Source organism: Canis lupus, chromosome 6 (assembly GCF_011100685.1).
Source record: "Canis lupus familiaris isolate Mischka breed German Shepherd chromosome 6, alternate assembly UU_Cfam_GSD_1.0, whole genome shotgun sequence".
NCBI classification, from domain to species: domain Eukaryota; kingdom Metazoa; phylum Chordata; class Mammalia; order Carnivora; family Canidae; genus Canis; species Canis lupus.
In genome coordinates this window covers 60,995,753-61,014,142 of record NC_049227.1, presented here as the reverse complement: position 1 = coordinate 61,014,142, position 18,390 = coordinate 60,995,753, and the positions used below count along the sequence as shown (strand labels likewise).

At 38.3% G+C, this 18,390-nt stretch overlaps 1 long non-coding RNA gene across 1 annotated transcript in view; it reads right to left on the bottom strand.

Moving 5' to 3' along the window:
• Positions 1–17,798, bottom strand: part of LOC102152083 — an 84,987-nt gene extending 67,189 nt beyond the window's left edge. Inside the window, exon 1 of the long non-coding RNA XR_005361304.1 lies at positions 17,364–17,798. This is a non-coding gene — a long non-coding RNA (uncharacterized LOC102152083). The remainder of the gene's footprint in view (positions 1–17,363) is intronic.
• Positions 17,799–18,390: the final 592 nt, after the last annotated feature.

Here is an 18,390-nt window from a genome sequence, read left to right as displayed (position 1 = left end):
AACTATTGCCATGGGGAAGGACCCTAACCCTGGTGATACTAACATGAAACTCAAAGAAGGAAGAAATATAAATATAATCAAGGTGGAGAAGACCTCCCCAAAGTATATCCACTGTTTGCAAAACCAAACAAATAAACAAACAAACAAACAAGCAAGCAAACAAACAAACAAAAAAACCCTGAATTTAAAAAAAAAATCCCGAATACACGTGAAGGAAACAAAAAATGAACACACACACACACACACACACACAAAAAGTCCATCTATCGACCCAGTTGGAAATCCAAATTTACTACAAGAAATTATACTACAAAAAGACAAAACTAATTGGTTTTTGTGCCTCTGTAACATAGGTTCTGAATCAACTTTAACATCTAATGAGCTCTATCAGTGGGTAAACTTCATGACCTTAATCAATACAGGGGCTCAAATTACAGTTATACTTGGAGATTCCACTAAGTTCAAATGAGATACCACTTATAATCTTAGGGGAGTTGTTGAACATAATGTTGAACATATGATACATCTTAACTATTGGAACTATTGCCTTGCTTCAATTTCCCATAGCCATATTACCCAATGCCCCAAAATACCCTATAATGAGCACAAATACTCATCCTCAATAATAAATAAATTAAAAGGAAATTCTTTGGGACTCACAGTTGGCTTGGTAAAAAAGATCTGATGGACATTTTCACTTCCCTGTCCCCTATTAAAACAGTCCATATGGCCACTATAAATTAAAATAAGGCTTCTAAGGATTGAAACCTATTACATAAGACTTATTTCAAATAAGAGCAATCATCTCCACTGTGTTTCTATTTAAAAGCCCAATTTGGTCTTTTTTTTTTTTTTAACCTGGAAAGAATGAATAGCATCCCATGATGGATTACTACAACGATAGTACTGTGGTCCTCATCTGCAAAAAGTTTAAGCCATTTAAACCCTGGATTATGCAAGGAAATCCTCACTTCAGCTCCTAAACAGGTAACCATCATAAGACAGTCTCCATACCACACTCTCTCAGGCTCTTTTCAGAATTGCCTGGGAATCTGTTTTCTCCATAAAGCCTCCTTCTGGGATCCATAATCTTTTCATACTTTATTGGTGTTCATGTGGCATCATCAGGTATGATATTTGACCTGAACTTTGGGTGAAGATGCATCTATCTCTGCGGGGTGATCACAACTGCATAGTTTCAGTTGATGACTATTTGAATTCAACACTCTCTTTAATTGCTAGTATTGCTATTGATAATTCTGCTTTCAGTATATTTTTATTCTTTCAAAAATGTTCTTTCTTTTCTTCCGATGCTCTGAGAAGCTTTTTAAAAATATGGTGCTCTGTAGCATCTGGGTGGCTCAGTCAACTAAGTGTCTCCCTTTGGTTCAAGCATGATCTCAGGGTCCTTGGATTGAGCACTGAGCCCATGTCAGGCTCCTTGTTCAGTAGAGTCTTCTTCTTCTTCTCCCTTTGCTTGTGCTCTCTCTCTCTCTCTCTCTCTCTAATAAATAAATAAAATCTTTAAAAAAATTTCATTCTAAAGTTTTAGTATGATGTGTCTAGGTGCAGATTCAATTGTATTTATCATGTTTGAGATTGCTTGTACTGCCTGAATCTGATAATTCACATTCATATAAATTTGGAACAATTTCTCAATTATCATTTCAATATTGTTTTTTCTCCATTCTCCTTGTTCTCTTCTTCTGGACTCCTTCAGAATATATGTTTGACTTTTTTGTTTGACCCTTTATGTCTCTTAGACTCTCTTCCATTGTATCCTTCTCTTTACCTTTCTCCACAACATCATAAGAATGTTTTCCAGAGATCTATCTTCCGTTTCCCAATTCTCTCTTTAGCTAGATCTAATCTTGTGTTTAAATAGATCATTAGGTTTATATTTTTAGGGACTATATTTAGCATTTTTATATGTTCTATTTCTACTGTTTCAATAGCTGACTGGTCTTTTTTATAGTATCCTATTCCTGTATCTTGTTCTCACTGCTTTTAAAGTATTTAGTTATTTTAAACATAATTATTTTATAGTATTTAAACTTCTTGAGTGAGAATAGAGTGTATATATACATAATTCTCTGATTCTTGTGCGTGATCACTCTTGTCCATGGTGAATTGTTTTCTAGTGTGTTTTGTAAATTCTAAGTTGTGAGAGTTGGTTTTAAATAAAGATTTATCTGTGACAATCATATTAAGCCTGGTGAAAGTCTACCCCTTCATCATTTTGTGTGTGATTGTATACGTCATCCCAGCTTGGGCCCATGAGATGTAAATTTCTTGGTTTGAGGGGGTTCACACTGTTAGTATAAATTTGAGAGCATACCTGCCTAATGGAAACAAGATTATAAATTCTCAAGTATGTAATTTCCTACCCCCTCTCACTTATAGCTTATGTTTATACAGAAAAGCATCCTTAGTTTTCTGTATAGGTGGGCTGTCTGGTTTCAGATTTATAAATAGAGTCTCAAGTATTACTCTCTCTCTCACTATGGCTTTTACATCTTGCTTCTTATTCCTTGGTTTCTGAATCTGGTAACCTTCTTCCTCCTAGCACTGAAGTATCAGCTCCCTGGTAACCTTCTTCCTCCTAGCACTGAAGTATCAGCTCCAGCTCACTACACTGCTTGTCAATCAATTTTCTATCTGCTTTTGGACCATGGGATTTTTGCTGACATTCTTGTGATCTGGCCTATGCATTTAAAAGGATGTATGTTATATATTTGTTTTGCTAAAATTTCTAGATGTTTTATTGCTGGGAGAGTTTTTAAGCTATCTGATTTGTCACTGCCTAGAAATGGAAGTTCTCAAAAAACCATTTCTTTTCTTTGTTCTTTAGTATGTACCTAATATGCTTAGAAACTGGAAAGCACTAGAATGTGGAACATGTCAAATTTCATAGGTGTCTGGATACATTTGGAGTATATAAAGGGGTGGTATTTCTACACATCAGCCTAGACTCTTTATAGCACAAATTTCTCTGATCCAAGATGGTAAGTAGCTGTGTTGTGTTGGTATATGTGCATACTTATCATAAATGCATATTTATTTGTGTACTTAAATGGATACATATATAGCCATAGATATTTTACTTTAGAAATCACTGCTTGTCAGCCTCTGATTGTGTCTTACCCAGCTGTGTTTCTTAATTACTTCTCCTGAGGGGTGACACTCACCATAGTTTCCAAAGCCATCAATATATTTTTTTTCCTCTCAAGCCTAGTGCAGTGGCATCTGATCACCTCAGCCCTAACTACTGTGCTCTTATGTTTTGCACACTACTCATTAGTTCAAGGGCCCAGTATTCCTACAATGACCATTGAACTCCTCAGTGAATGTCTTTTCTCACGTACCCAAAGTTCCCTGACTGAAGTTTGTTTGGTTGTGTCTTAGTTTCTGCCCACTTGTCTTGGAAATTACTATTCTGAGAAACCCTAGCCCTGAATCTGATTCTGCTCCACTTTACTCTGGCCAGTGTCTTTTTTCTTTTTCTTTCTTTTTTTATTTTTTAAGATTTTATTTATTTGAGAGAGAGAGAGAGAGAGAGCAAGCAAGAGAGAGAACACAAGTGGGGAGGGGCAGAGGGAGTAATACACTCCCTGCTGAGTAAGGAGCCTGACTTAGGGCTCTATCCTGGGACTTCAGGATCAGGACCTCAGCCGAGGGCAAAAGCTTAACAGACTGAGCCACCTGGAGGGCCCCTACTCTGGCCAGTGTCTTGCCCTAAGAACAAATTATTTTCCTTCAGCTGCTGATATGATGATGGAGATACTACAATCATCTTCAAGCCTCTTGAAGCATTCTCCAAAGTATAGTTCACCTTGTGTTCTCTACCTACATGAGCTTCCTATTGACCTGAGGCCCCAGGACCTCCTCTTGGGAAGCCTACTATGTTATATTTTCTAAGTTGTGTGTATTAGCCATGTTCTTTAGACACACATGTTCTTTTGCATATCTTTTTCCCTATTCATGAGAGGTATCATTAGTCTTATAACCAAGTTTTCAGAGAAGCTATCAATTATTTGCATAAAACAAATACAAATTTTAAACCCTATGAGTGCCTACATATATATTTTTACATATTTTCTTCATTTTATAAACAAAACACAGAAATAAACATGAGCTATACTGCCAAAATATTCATCTGGACTAATAATTTGTATATTTATTTGCAAGGTTGCCTTTGTTATCAATCTTTAAATTAGAGATAAGACCGCTTTATCTTTGAATTTTTATTTTATAATATGATTAAGCTTTCCATAAGTGTTCTTATGAGCATTCAATTCTTATTCTCTCAACAATTAGCTGAAAGTCATAATACAAACTGTGCCATAAAAATCAGCCACTTAAAATGTACAACCTCAAAATACAGATATTCTCAATCTTTTAGTAATGGGACAAAACTCTTATTTTAGTCCTCAATGAATGTGGGGAGAGAAAGAGAACTCATAAAATTAGTGGGTGAGGGAATAGAACCAATTAGAACAGGAACATGGTGCCAACAAGGGTTTTAAGAGAATGAGGGATGAGCTATGAGAGAACACAGGGATGAGGACAAAATGGCCAGGAAATGAAGAAGGAGCTATTCAAAAAAGAGAAGAAATGGTCTGCAGAGAAGGCCAGAAAGGATTGGGAAACATTTTCAATTACCAAGACAAAGGAACTGGGCAAACACTTCGAAAATGGTGGGAAAGAACAAAGATCCTGCTGCAGAGAAAAAGGGCCTTTTTTTTTTTTTTTTTTTTTTCCAGGGGGGATGGTGTTTGGAGGTAGAATTTGGTGGAGTCTTCTGGCAGACATTTATTCAACTGAATCTTGTAAAATTTATTTCTGGAATTTAGAATTGGAAAGTTGGATGTAACAGAATATTTATGTAAAAAAACTATGTAAAATATACCAATAGCAAAAATATGAAGTCTTATATAACTTTTAAAACATTAATCTTATTTTTCCCCAGGAAATGATTATAATTCCATCCATAACCATAAGAAAGATTAATTTGAAATTTAAAAAACCTTCACATGCTCAAATTATTCTTAATAATCTGGAGATAGAATGTGTTTTGTGGGAGTCAGAAATAAAAATAAAGTATATAAAAAGCATACCATCAAGTAAAATACCGGCTGAGGCCTATTTTTTTTTTTAAGTTTTAATATCTCCTAAGCGGCCTACATAAAAGAACCATGTATCTCAACATGTTCGTCGTATTCAAACATTTTAGTCATATTCAATGCATTTTAAAATACCACCATATATACTTCATAAATGTAATTCAGAAAAACTTTGCTAATTTTCACTTCCCTAATCTGCAAACCCCAATTCTCACAAAGAACCCCGCAGTTTCACTTCACTTCTCAGCAAAGATTTAATAGCTGAGAGCTCTATCATGTTCTCATATTACTGAGACTTCATTATTTTTACATGCCACACTACAAGACACTTACTAATATACTATTAAGCATTATCATAAATAATTAAAATGCAACCACACTTGACAAAATGAAAGAACAAAGTGTATTTTGTGTTGCAGTCAACTGGTGTGTATGTTGGCCCGAGTGAGCTAAGCACATATTTTAAAAATAGAAAATCAATTACTAAGAGCAACCTCCGTTGGACTGCAATGGGCCTACCTCTCATTAGTGTGAGTTAGTGAGGTCTTTTCCTGGCTCCTACCTGCCAATTAAATCATAGAGTCGTTATATCATTATCACTGTTAAACTGAAAAAAATTAAAAGTACCAATAAAGCTTTGTCTTTGTACCAGCCTTTTCCACGGGGCCACTGTGTTTCATTCCTCGTCTATTTGGTATATCCAGCTCTTTTAGCACTCTTCCCTTGCCTTTCACACTCTGAGGCAAGAATTTACTGTCCTATTAATTGGTCAACATATATTTAGAAACACATACCATGTGGTCAGTACTATACGGAAAATGCTCAGGATGTATTAGTGTAAGTAACAGTCTTTGCCTTCAAGGCGTTTACAGTGTAATTTGGGAAACAAGATTAGCATAGAAAAAGACAAAAAAAGAGTGGCCTGTATCAGAACACATATAATTAAATTTTAATTTGTGTGGTCTTCATCCTTGGAGCCACATAGTAGAGGACACTGAACCCAGAAAAAAATCCCCAGATTCGATGAGCCTAGATTAAGTGTTGGTCATTTGTGCTCTGTTGGCATCCTACATTTACTGTGTCAAAAGTTGCCCATTTACACAACGGTAATGGAATCCATGTAATGTAACATCTCTCACCAGACCACATGCGTCTTGAGGACAGAGGCTGGATCTCGTTCACAGTACTGTTTCCCCACCCATGGAGTGCCAGGCACTGAAAGTGGTGGGGAGCCCAGGGCCGGATGAAATTAAAGACATAGGTGAGGCTGCACAAGGGGCCTCCTCATGGCCTTGCTGTCATTTGGCCATCAGCCCTCCGAAAATGGGGGAAACCAGCATTGCAGTTGGCAAAATGGCACAAGCAAATTCAAGTTTCGAAAAGAGTCCTCCATCCACAGCGTATTGAAGAGGGGATGAAAATGAATGCAGGGAGCTCAGATAATTTGAAATAAACATTTAGTTAAGTAAGGAGGGGCAGCCAAAATTAACATGTGTTTGTGGTGTGATTTCCCCAAATTTGGGTAATAGCCAGGTTTTCTTGGCCAGTAACGTGGAAGTGTGGTTATTGCTCTGTTATTATGAATCAGCTCATTATTTCTGAAGGTAAACAACTTACATTACATTACTATCACTTTTGATAATCTTCGATAGTCTGGAATATGTACCGTTGTAGAGACTGAAGGAAATTAAAGGTGATACAGAAACATTTTCAACAAGTTTTACTTGCTCTCCTAGCATGTGGCTCTGCTGAGATACTCCAAATGGAATATTCTGTCTTCTAAATCTACTATTAGTTGCTAATCTTGCTAGGTGTGCAGTCCAAATTGCTGCATCTTGAATAATATAGTTCATTGCCCCCTTTGTTGGGGAATATGAAACTGTTCAATGAATGTGCAAGAAAATCAAATCATTTGAGCCTTTAGGACTGCGATGATGCTGAGTTTCCAGGAGATGTGGCTCTGGGCTGGGAGTGGAGTCAGGGGGTAGCATGAAGTTTTTGTGAGTTGCAGCTAATCCTAGCAGGCGATGGTTTTCTCCTCATGTTACTCTCCCTCCTTGAAGCCTTTCAATAGCTCTCCATTGCTCTTTGGATCACTTCCAAAGCCCTGCCAACAGGTCTGCCAAGCCCTGCATGGACTGGCTGCCTCCTACTACACTCCAGCCTCATTTCACACCTTTCCCGCCAGGTGTTCAGGTACACGGGTCTGCAAGGTCCTGAAATGTGCCCTTCTTCCTTCCACAAAGGATGCGTGACCTCTTTCCGTACTCTGCCTGGAATGTTCTCTGCCCCATTCCAATCCCCACCTCCAACTTTGGCTGTTTAATTGATTCCTACAGTTTCTCTAAGTCTTCGTTCACTGATTCTTTTTTCAGGCAAGGCTCCTCTGAGCCCCCCTTACCCTGACCTCCACCCCAGACTAGGTAAAACTGGCTCATTTTATACCCACGTAACACTATATAATTACTGTTCACAGCACTTAAACTTGCACTTTTAAGTAATTAATTTCTATCATTATTTGATGGAGGCCTTCCTCTCATCAGATCGTAAGCTCCGTGAGGATAGTAAGCACATCTCCTTTTGTGCAACATCATATCCCTAGATGTTAGCCCAGTACCCAGCACATACTAAGTGCCCAATAAAGATTTTTGAAGAAATAAATGACTGAGTCACTGAGTACCTAACTCTAATAATAATAATAATAATATGTTACTTAACTTTTTCCCCTCTCTCTGTCATCTCATAACCATGTGCTGGAACTTGGATTTTTCTCTGTATTTCACTTTGGGTCACCCACTCTTTAGGTGCAATTTACATGCTCCCATTGTCTTACACAGAGTGGCAAATGAGAATATGGTACCCACCGTGGGTGAGGCTTAATTTCAGGAAGTTCAATATAAATCCACAGGGGGATACATTTTGGTTGCCCATTGTGCTCTCTTGCAGCTGAAAAGAGACAATAAAACAAGAACACAAAAGGGCCAACAAGGCTTAAAGAGATCGCCTACGTACTAGACCTTTTGGCTTACCCTCCATGATTTAAAAGGAATACCCTGGATGTTATGAGCCTATATTTTTTTTATTTTTCTAGATAAAAAGGTAAGATTTAAACAGAATTGGCTTCAAGTAAAAAATAGTAACTGCACTAAAATCCATGGATAATTAGACCCTCATAAGTTCACTTAAAAGTTCATCATGCATGCTATCCTGGCGGGATTTCTAGAAACACAAATAGTATATAGATGTTTCTCACGACTCGGGAGAAGCATGGTCCTCTCCTTTCATTTTCTGTCGTGTGTATGTGGGAATCCTTCCATCCTCATAAAGAGAAACGACTGAATGGTGATCATAACCTTTGCCTGATTGTGTATTCCTTTAGTTCCATTCTTACTGTTTGCATGAGAGCGCTGTTGTGGCAGTGGTTGCTGGGACGGTCCCTGGGAGATGGAGAAAGGCAATGGGTCATGATGAAGTAGGGACAACTGAAGTCATGATTTGTCTCACTGTGGGTTCTGTGGGCCAGAGTTCCCGCAGTTTGCTCTGGCTTCTGGTTGTCACAGGCACAGCCCTGGAAGGCGCAAGTGAGCGCTGTCCCGGTGGGAAGGGACAGGGACAGACTCCAACAGCATCAGCTGTAGGAATGCAAACAAGCTCTCAGGGGTGCAGACAGCAAAGCCGGCCAGGGGTCTTCTGGGAGACTTGTTTTTAGACCTCTTTAAAGTTGCAGTAAAATGGCAGAAAGTAGCTTTGAAGCCTCTTTTGAACAATTTTATTGTCTGTTCCCTTTGCCACAGAGGATGGGAGCGGGGAGCAATGTTGATAAACTGCTAAATAATCAACTTTTGTATATTTCATTTGAAAACTTTAAAATTTTAAATACTCACTTTATGGCTCTGATAAACATGACAGGGACTCAGTGCTGGCCTCCGTGCGCTCCTCTGGTGGGTGGATTTAAGATGCTTGGCTTAATAGCATGCTAAGGGATTGTCACTGGCCCGAATCCCACCCCCAGCCCATGACTCACTGATTGGAGAGGGTTACTATGTCTGGGAGGCAAGCTTCACATATTTCCAGGGAAGAGGCTAGACCCAAGATAGAAGTGGAATCTAGTCTTCCAGTGTTGATTAGGGGAATACATCATATTTATTGGGAAAGAACCACACAGATGGAAGTGGATCCCAGATCGGGGTGGGAGGAACCCAACATCATTATTTAATGCTTTCGTATATTTGTGTATTTTTTGAGGAGAGGGATTTGGTCTCATTCATCTTTGTATCTCCACTTGTTTGTGCAGTGCTTGGCACATAGTAGGTGCTCAATAAATACATGTTTGATGAATGAAAAGCAAACTGAACAAGCCTACAATACAATTGGCTTCTATTTTGGTTTCCTAGGATTATTGTAAGGAAATGCTAGAAAGTATATGACTTGAATAATCGAAATTTATTGTCTCACCATGCTGGAGGCTAGAAGCCTGAGATCAAGGTGTCTGCAGGTCCTTGCGCTCTCCAAAGGCACGAAGGCACCAGAGAAGATCTGTTCCAAGCCTCTCTCCTAGCTTCCTGGTAGTTCCTTGGTTTGTGACAGTGGAATATCAGTTTTTACATGGTATTTTCCTGGTGAACACGTCAGTGTCCAAATTTCTCCTTTTGACAAGGATGCCAGCCATATTTGAGGACTGGTCCACCCTATGCCAATAGGACTTCACCATAATTTAGCTAATGACATCTGAAATGACTCTGTTGCCCAATAAGATCACATTACAATATACTGGACTTCAACATATGAATTTTGCGGGATGGAGGACACGATTCAACCCAAGACAGTTTCCTGTGCAATGAATATGCTTGAATTTGAATTTATCATACAGATATTCAAAGAGCACTGATTGGTTAGGTACTTTCCTGGATGTCAAGAGATGTGTATTATAGATTCAAGTCAGCCATCAACCGCTATGTTAACATAAACAAGAAATTCATTCTTCCAATAAGGAGGCTGGGATATAAGATCTTCAAGGTCCTTTTTAGCTCAAATGCTCTATGATTTTCTTAGCCATCCATATGAAACACACCTCTTATATGGCCTTTCCTTAGTGCTCTTTGATTATTGCTGCACACTTAAATTAGACTTCTAGAATTCTATAGCAATGGAGTCCTGCAATGTCTCTCTAAAGAATTCAAGAGTTTGGTGCTCCTGTTTCAATGAAGGCAATGTTCAGAATTCATGAAGTCAAGGACCATGTCTGTTTCTCTTACTCGTGAATTACAATAGCTAACATAGGGCCTGGCACTCAATAATAGTAAACACTCAATAAATATGTGTTGGATAAACGTTGAGTGAATGAATGTACTTATTGCAATAGTATTTCCATAAATTTGCTAGTTATATTCATATATGTTGAAACCTTTCTTCCTCACTGTTCACATTTACCTATAATTACCAGTGCGTATCTTGGAACTCAAAAATCTCACGTTGAATGTCCACAAATCAGTGGCTCTCTAAAGATAAAATCATTTCAAGGTATCTAAGGGATTATATGAAATACTTGGGGCATTGTGGAGATATCAAGATATAAGAAACAGTCATCGTATGAAAAGCGGCAGGAAATGGCATTTGTAAAAAATCCTCCAGTGCAATCTGGCAGAGTAAATCAGCATCTCTCCATGGACTTTTCTCCATAAATCTTACAGTCTATATTTCTGTATATATTTTAGATTATTTTATGTGATGGGAGACCCATGTATGCCTGAAAGAAAGAGCATAGTTGAAAGCTGAGAATATAGGAAGCATTAGTTTCTGTTACCTCGATGTTTGGGTACAATAGATCACATGTGGTTCTCTGCAGGAGGTCCATGTAAAGAGTCAGGAATAGTTGACTCTGTGAATAGTAAAAACTATAAAATTTTTTTTGAATTATTATTATTTAAAGCCCCCAAAGAGTTGGTGTCTTATACCATTTTCAGGGCTTTGACATTATTTCTTTATGTTCAAGGCCCCAGATTTAAACTTGTCCTAGCAAAACGGAAGAAGCACGATTTCTGAAGCTGCTGTGTCACTGTCACATCTGGCTCAGCCAAGAGGCCTCGGTACTGTCCGAGCCATCCCACCAACATTAGGACTTTCAGAGGAGGATATAATCCGCTAAGAGCAATAAATAGCCAAACTTATGATGTAACTTAGTTCTAAAAACATTTTAATAACTGGAGGGAGAATTTTAAGTTACAGGAATAGAATCTAAGGAGTGTTTCATTCCTCCTGCTACTACTACCTAACCCAAGTAACCCCTTGCTAGTCAAACTGCAACAAGCCATTAACCTGGAACGGGGAAACTGTTTGAAAAATCTTACAGGGTACAGAGGTGCCTTCGTCTTCCTGAACAGTAAATGGAACAGGACTCTTCCAACGACGATGTTAGAAAATTATATCTAGTTTAATTTTTCTCCTACATCCTGGTTTCATTTATGAGACTGTTCAGTTCTCTAGGGCTGCAGTCAAAATCAGGAAAGCTTTTCTGCCAAAGAAGAAAAGGTTTCCATTTGACAGAAATACTGTTCAGAGTGATTGATTTAAAAGTGCTGAACTCATATTCAGAGTCTGAAATCCAGGAACCGCCAGCTGGGCTGGGATTCAGAATTACAAGGATGGAGTGAGTTTCGGAGTTGTGATGCATTAAGCAGTGGGGGCAATTGCTTTTCTCACCTATCTCACAAGGGATGGAGGAAGGGAAACATTTAAGAATTAAGAAAGAAATCTCAGAACTGTTGAGTTACTGCGTCTTGCTCTGCTAGAGGCAGAATCACAGTTTGCATTTAGTGGACAAACTTCGGTGGTGAGGAATTTAATACATCTTTGGGTAACTAAGAATTGTTTGAAGGGAGAGTCGGAGAAGACAAAATAAATAGTAGAGGAGGAAAACCATATAGCTAGTTTTACTAAAGCTGGACGTTAGTAAATATGTGGGTGCTTGAGGGCATAATGGACCTATTTAGAACAAGCAAAGCATTTCCAGGGTGTGAACTCAAAGGAGTTGGTCTACTGGAAAAATATCTTTTGAATATTCTGTAAGAAACAGTAAGCACGAACAATGGTACTAGGGGATTAAGACATATAATGTTAACTTACTCTTTTAATTTGTGTACCGTGGTTTTTAACAGATGGATTTATCAGTGGTTTGTTGTTTCTTCTTCTTTTTTTCCCCTAATGCATGCTGAGCTATTTCCTTGCATGTCGTTTTAAATAAAAATATTTTTAAAGGGGACACAATGTTAAACGAGATGTATAAATAAGACAAGTGCTAATTACAGTGTCTAAAAAGAATGTCTTTACCCTGTAAATCGCGGCACAACTGCTTACACAGGGAATGAGGGAGCTCCATGCTGGGGCTGCACTTTCTTTCCATCAAGTCACGGAGCATAAATCTGGGCAATAAATGATCAGAAGGTACTGTACTGTGTAACTTGTACAATGTTCATAAAAGAAATTAATGAACAAATAAATATTCTCTGATGGACGAGCTGGCAAAAAAAATATATCTCACAAAAATGCCTTCCTCTTTCGATGGGGGATAATGGCTCGGAAGTGACATCTCTTTGAACAGTGTGCTTGGTCTCAAAGAGATTAATGCTCAGAAAGTAATCTTGGTGTCTGATCTGAAAGCCCGGACATAGGCCAAACCCCTGTGGCTGTCAGTGGGGGATCTGCCTGTGGCGACGAGTCAGGATCAAACTATTCTCTCACTTCTGGTCACCGAGCCACTAACCCACTTGAAATTCTCAGGCACCTAAGTATTTATTTGTATCCACCAAGAGAAGTCCGTAGGTCTTCATTCTGAATAGAAGTAACCCTACAAGCTTGAAAATATGTTAAAAACAACAACAAAAAAGACTTTTCTTGGAGAAATACTCAAAGAATGATAATGTCAGTTGCTGTCCTCTGAGTTTTGGTTGGATAGGACAGAGGTTTGAGTCGGTTTTGTTGAGCTGACTTCACAAGGAATACCACCAGCACTGCCACTCTCACGATGCCCATTTATTGGACAGGCATGTACGATGGCTCTATGAAGCCTGTGACAGTGAGCTTGAATTCCGTGGTGCGGCCTTGGCGGTCCTGATCAATATGACTGTTTCCTGTTCATGATCATGTGCCATGATTTCCAAACAGAAGTATTTCTACTTTTTCCTTGCGTTCTGTGTGTCACCACTGGCTTCTCCTATCCTCATTCTTGTTTGATGTTGTTTGTCCAAAATTTTATGCACACTGCCTCTTCCTTGGCCTTATATCCACTCTACTCTCCAGGTATGCATTCCCAACCCACCCGACATGGCACACATTAAGCCCCCATTTCTCTGAGAAGCTTTCCCAATGACTCCATCCCATGATTTCTCTATTCTTTAAATTTTTGGTTTTAGAACTTGATAGCACACTGAATCCATTTTCTAGTAATCGTTTCACTTCTGTTCATATTACCCTTCCAAAGTAAGCCTAAGCCTTCTGAGGTCAGAACCCATTTTGTAACAAGGCCGTTGCATTTCACGTGAATACTGAAAGGAGGTTTTTAGAAACAGAACAACTGAAAATATTTACAACTCCTCACTTTTTGCATAAAACTTGAAATAGATTAAAAATGAATTGATAATTTAATAAATTGTCAAGAATTTTATAATTCCAAAGTTCTGTGCTTTTAGCCCTTACAACAGCATCTCTTCAGCTGTTAGACAGAAATATTCTTCTTCTGTTAGTATCATTTGAACCATGCTTCTATTGATCTGGATTAAAATTTTAGTAAGTTGTTTGGTAACTATCTTGTGGTTTATTTTAATCTAATTAAATTATCATTTTTAAATTATGGTCTATTAAAAGTGAATCTCATTATTTTTCAGCATTAATACTAATATTTAATACTAAAGAATAGGCCCCAAATAACTGAATTGGAAGTTAGATTTGATAAGAAAATACTAAGAAAGCCAAAGACTCGGCACAATATACTATGAATCATTTAGGACAGAGTCCCCTGTAAAATTCTGCAGACAGTATGGTGCCCCACCTCCCAAAATCAACATTAAAACAAACACATTTTAGAATTCTCAAAAACTGTAAACAAATTTTTTTTAAGTGAAAAGATAAAGAGAAAACAATAAACCCTTCATCTGGTGGTATGGCTGTAAGATCAATCCCCTCAGATCTGCCCCAAAATTATAATATCCATAGATATTTGAATAAATTACAGTATGCCATCCCCCTGTGTTTATTTTTATCACATTAATCACGGAAATTCTGAATTCTGAAGACTCACACACCTTTGTTTTGTTATGTTGTTCCCTAAAGCACAAAGCTGCCAGATAAAATACAGGATGTCCAGTTAAATTTGAATTTCAGATGAACAACAAAGGAATTATTGATAAAAGTTTCCTCTAAATATTGCATAAGACCTACTTATAATAAGAAAATACTATTCATTGTTTATCTGACTTCAATTTCAACTGGATGTCCTCTATTTCAGAAACTAGCTAGGAGATTTGTAGTTAAAACCCAACAAGTATGTGCATGTGTGTGTGCACATGCGCAAAAACCAAGTTTGGAAGATACTCAATGACGAGTCATCAGGTATAATGTCTTACCTAAAACAGTAGTCTTGCTTAAAATGGTCTTCTCAGATTATTTCTGATTTAACACAGTGATGGAGTTTATTCTGCTTTGGGACCATTCTAATGATTAGAATTTTAGAAAGAAATTACCAGATCTTCCTAAAACTTTCTGTCCTAGGGAAAATAAATCTACTCATTATTTCAGAGGATATCTCTGGAATATTTAAAGGCAGCTATATTGTCCATCCTCTGACTCCTACTCCTATCTCCTCCATGCTTTGTTTTCTTTTCTTTAGGCTGAGAAAATTATAATTTCCTTAAGTTATCTCTCATAATGATTTAGTTTCCAAAGCCTTTTTAGTTCTAATAATTATTCTCAGATATCGTTATGATTTGACATAGTATAGCCTTTGAAGAATGCTGTTGGATAAGAATCTCATTCTGTTTCTCTTGTCCCCTCCACTACCACTACTGACCTGGGCACAAAGTAGATACACATCAATCGTATTTCCTAAGACCTTCACGAACTTTCAACGAGAATCACTCTATCTTTTGTCTGTGTCTGAGTGCATTTTGTGCTTTCCTTTGGATATAAATTCCTATGTTCAACAAATATTTATTCAACACCTACTATGAGCCAGCCACTGTTCTAGGTTTGGGAAACTAGTAAGAAATAAAAGAGACAAAGGCCCTGCTTTCATGGAGTTCTCATGTGAGTGATGGAAGGCAAGAAATAACCCCCAAATTATATAGTTTATCTGCTGGTGACAAATAATCTGAAGACAAATCAAGCAGGATAAAGGGGATGGAGGTAGTCATGGGTAAGTGGATCTAGTCTGCAGAAGGTGGTCAGGGAAGCCACTTTGATAAAGTCACATTTTAGCAAGTACCTGCAGAAGTAAGAGTGAAAGCCATGCAGATATCTAGGGTGATAATATGCAGGTAAAAGGAATCACGAAGAGAACAACCTGAGGTAGGAGCATGTGTAGTGTGAGTGGCAAGAGAGCCAGTATATCTAGGATGGAGAGAGCAAGGTGGGGAGGACGGAAGAGGAGAAGAAGGAGGTAACTTGGGGCTGCATTCAGGTTATTTCTGAGCAAGTCATACCTGGAATGCAAAACGATATGCTCTTAGGGCAAGGGCTGTCTGTTGGGAGAATGTCAGCAATACTGTTTGGATGTGACAGTGACCTGCCTGGGACATCTCTCTCTCCATGGATTACAGCTCTGATTTGGCAAGACAAAGAGCTAGGGGTTGTTTTTCTTTCCCTCACTGCCCTACTCGCTTTCCCCCTAAAGATGAAAGCTTGAATGATTACAGTGGGCTTCTGACGTCTAAGGGAGATGTCCTTTGGCTGAAGCCACATCGGCAGGTGCATTTTCTGGCTAGAGCAGCCAAGGAAATTCTTGCTCCAGTGTCAGTCTTTGTTTCTTCAAGAGTACTCAGAATTCTAACACGTGGGAAGTCAGAGATAAATGTCTACTAAACTGAGCTGTTGGACCTCTCGATCTATGGTTCTTGACCTCTGTTCACTAGGTTGATGCTATTGGTAACTTCAAAAGTCTCATCATTTCGGAAAGGATGGGAGTTTGCTAACTTGCCCTATTTCACATGATTCATTTGTTGACCTGTCCTCCTCTCAGATGTAACTCTTTCTCAAAGATTCTTCCAATTTCTTAATTCAAATTGCATCAAGTGGCCATCATGAATGGCCACTAGTGATGCTTTCTTTAATGACACTGCTATTAATAGATACCCCTGCTATTTTCATTTGTGCTGCTATCTCCTGCCCATCACCATTGCGTACATCTTGACTGAAGAAACAAATAATATTTTGGCCCCATCTGGTATTTATTTTCTGCATGGTTGCAAAATCCCAAGTTCTGAACGCCTGTAGCAAGCATTGGTGAACTTCCTTTTCTCTCCTCAAGACACCTATCACTTCCTGTAAATTCCAATCTCCTTATGCTCTGACCTGGAAGCCTCTAGAATATCCCATAACTTTCCTCTGCTGCCCCATCCACTCTTACCTAGTGAAACTTCTTTGAATTTCTCCCTTCTACAGGATTCCATTTCTTTTCTGTATGTTGTTGGAATGCAGTAAATAAGGACTGAATGACTAGCTTGTATGTGTCACACTGTCTTATTTTCTTTATTTAAAATTTTCTCAAGCACCACTTCTTGGCAGACACCTATTGTGATGAGCTATCTCTCCCAAACTATCATCATTAACACACTTAGTCTTTTTTGGCAAATATGCTTAAAGTTATAAACAGAGAGATGAGGTGGGGTTAGACCAATGAGAGAGTTAATTATCAGAAAATGCGCCATTAAGTGAGGCCAATGAACATCCCATTTAAATTTAAATTCACATTGTGAGTCACAAAAATCTCTACTTCCTTTAAGGTTCCTGGTCTGTCCCACATGACAGATGTTCAGCAGATACATTTTAAAAAGCTACCAAGTCTATAATCCACAAAGCTCTTTCTCTTTTGGTAACATTAGTAAAAGAAAAACACATTTATTCTCCTTGCTAAGCTTAAAACAACAACAGGCAAAGCGAGCTAAGGTTTCTTCCTGCCCTGCCCTGTCTTTCTCTTTCAGCCGAATTATAGTCTTACTCATGCTCTGAATCAAAATTAGGATGAACAGTTACCTTCAAGTACAAATGAAGAGGACCAGGGTGGGACTTGAGGGGGCTCCCAATTGTTCCCCAGTGGCCAGTCCTTTCATTTCTGGAAACATAGTCTTCATATGTATTTATTCTTCTGCCCCACGTGGATGTTCACGAAAACCATTCTGTGGTTCTCCTCCTTTCTATGTCTCTCCCTGAATTCTACTATGGCAGTCTGGGCACACATCCAACATCAGTAAATGAAAACCTCTTCATGCAGCCCAGCTTCAGCACTGCATACCAGCAGTTCAGTGCTGTCTTTCCTGTCCCACATCCAAACGTTAGCATATACAATATCAATAAGCTATTCCTTTCATCTTCCCAACACTGTAGAGGTGTTTATATTTGTGTGGGACATTTAAGCAATCCCAGCCAATGGGCTTGTACATCAGGCTAGGCCCCAGGCAGGGAGCAGGCTCAATTGGAAACAGGAACTAAAAGTGTTCTTGGTAAAACCCTGCCTCTGCCCAAATGTAGTTGTCTCACTCAATGCCTGACCTTCTTTAAAGAGGTCACCCTCAGAATTATGGGGCAGTTTGATAAGCTGGAATATACTAATTTATTGGCCATTAAAAAAAAAGAGGAAACTTTATTTGGATTACTCTGCTTTCTTGAAAACTTTTTTTTTCATAATTAAAAACATCTGGAAGGCATTTTAATATATCATAAACAAGAGGAAATCCAAAGCACGTGACTTCTAAGAAAATGATGCAAATAGAACTCCTTGCCAAAATTTACTGTAATCTGTTTTTCTTTTTTTTCCGGGGTGGGAGTTTGGAGGTGGGGGATTCAAGAAAGGAGGGCAAATGAGAATAACATTGAGAATTCTACAGAGAAAACAGTTATTTCAAAATTAGTCTACTGCTATTTTTGGCCAGCGTTAGAAGACATTACACATTGGCAGAGCCTCTGAAATATATTTGGTTTCTTTTTAAAAATTAGTCATTTTACTGGTAAATTTCTTTCTGAAATGGATAAATAATTAAATAAACACAAACTAAATTAGAAG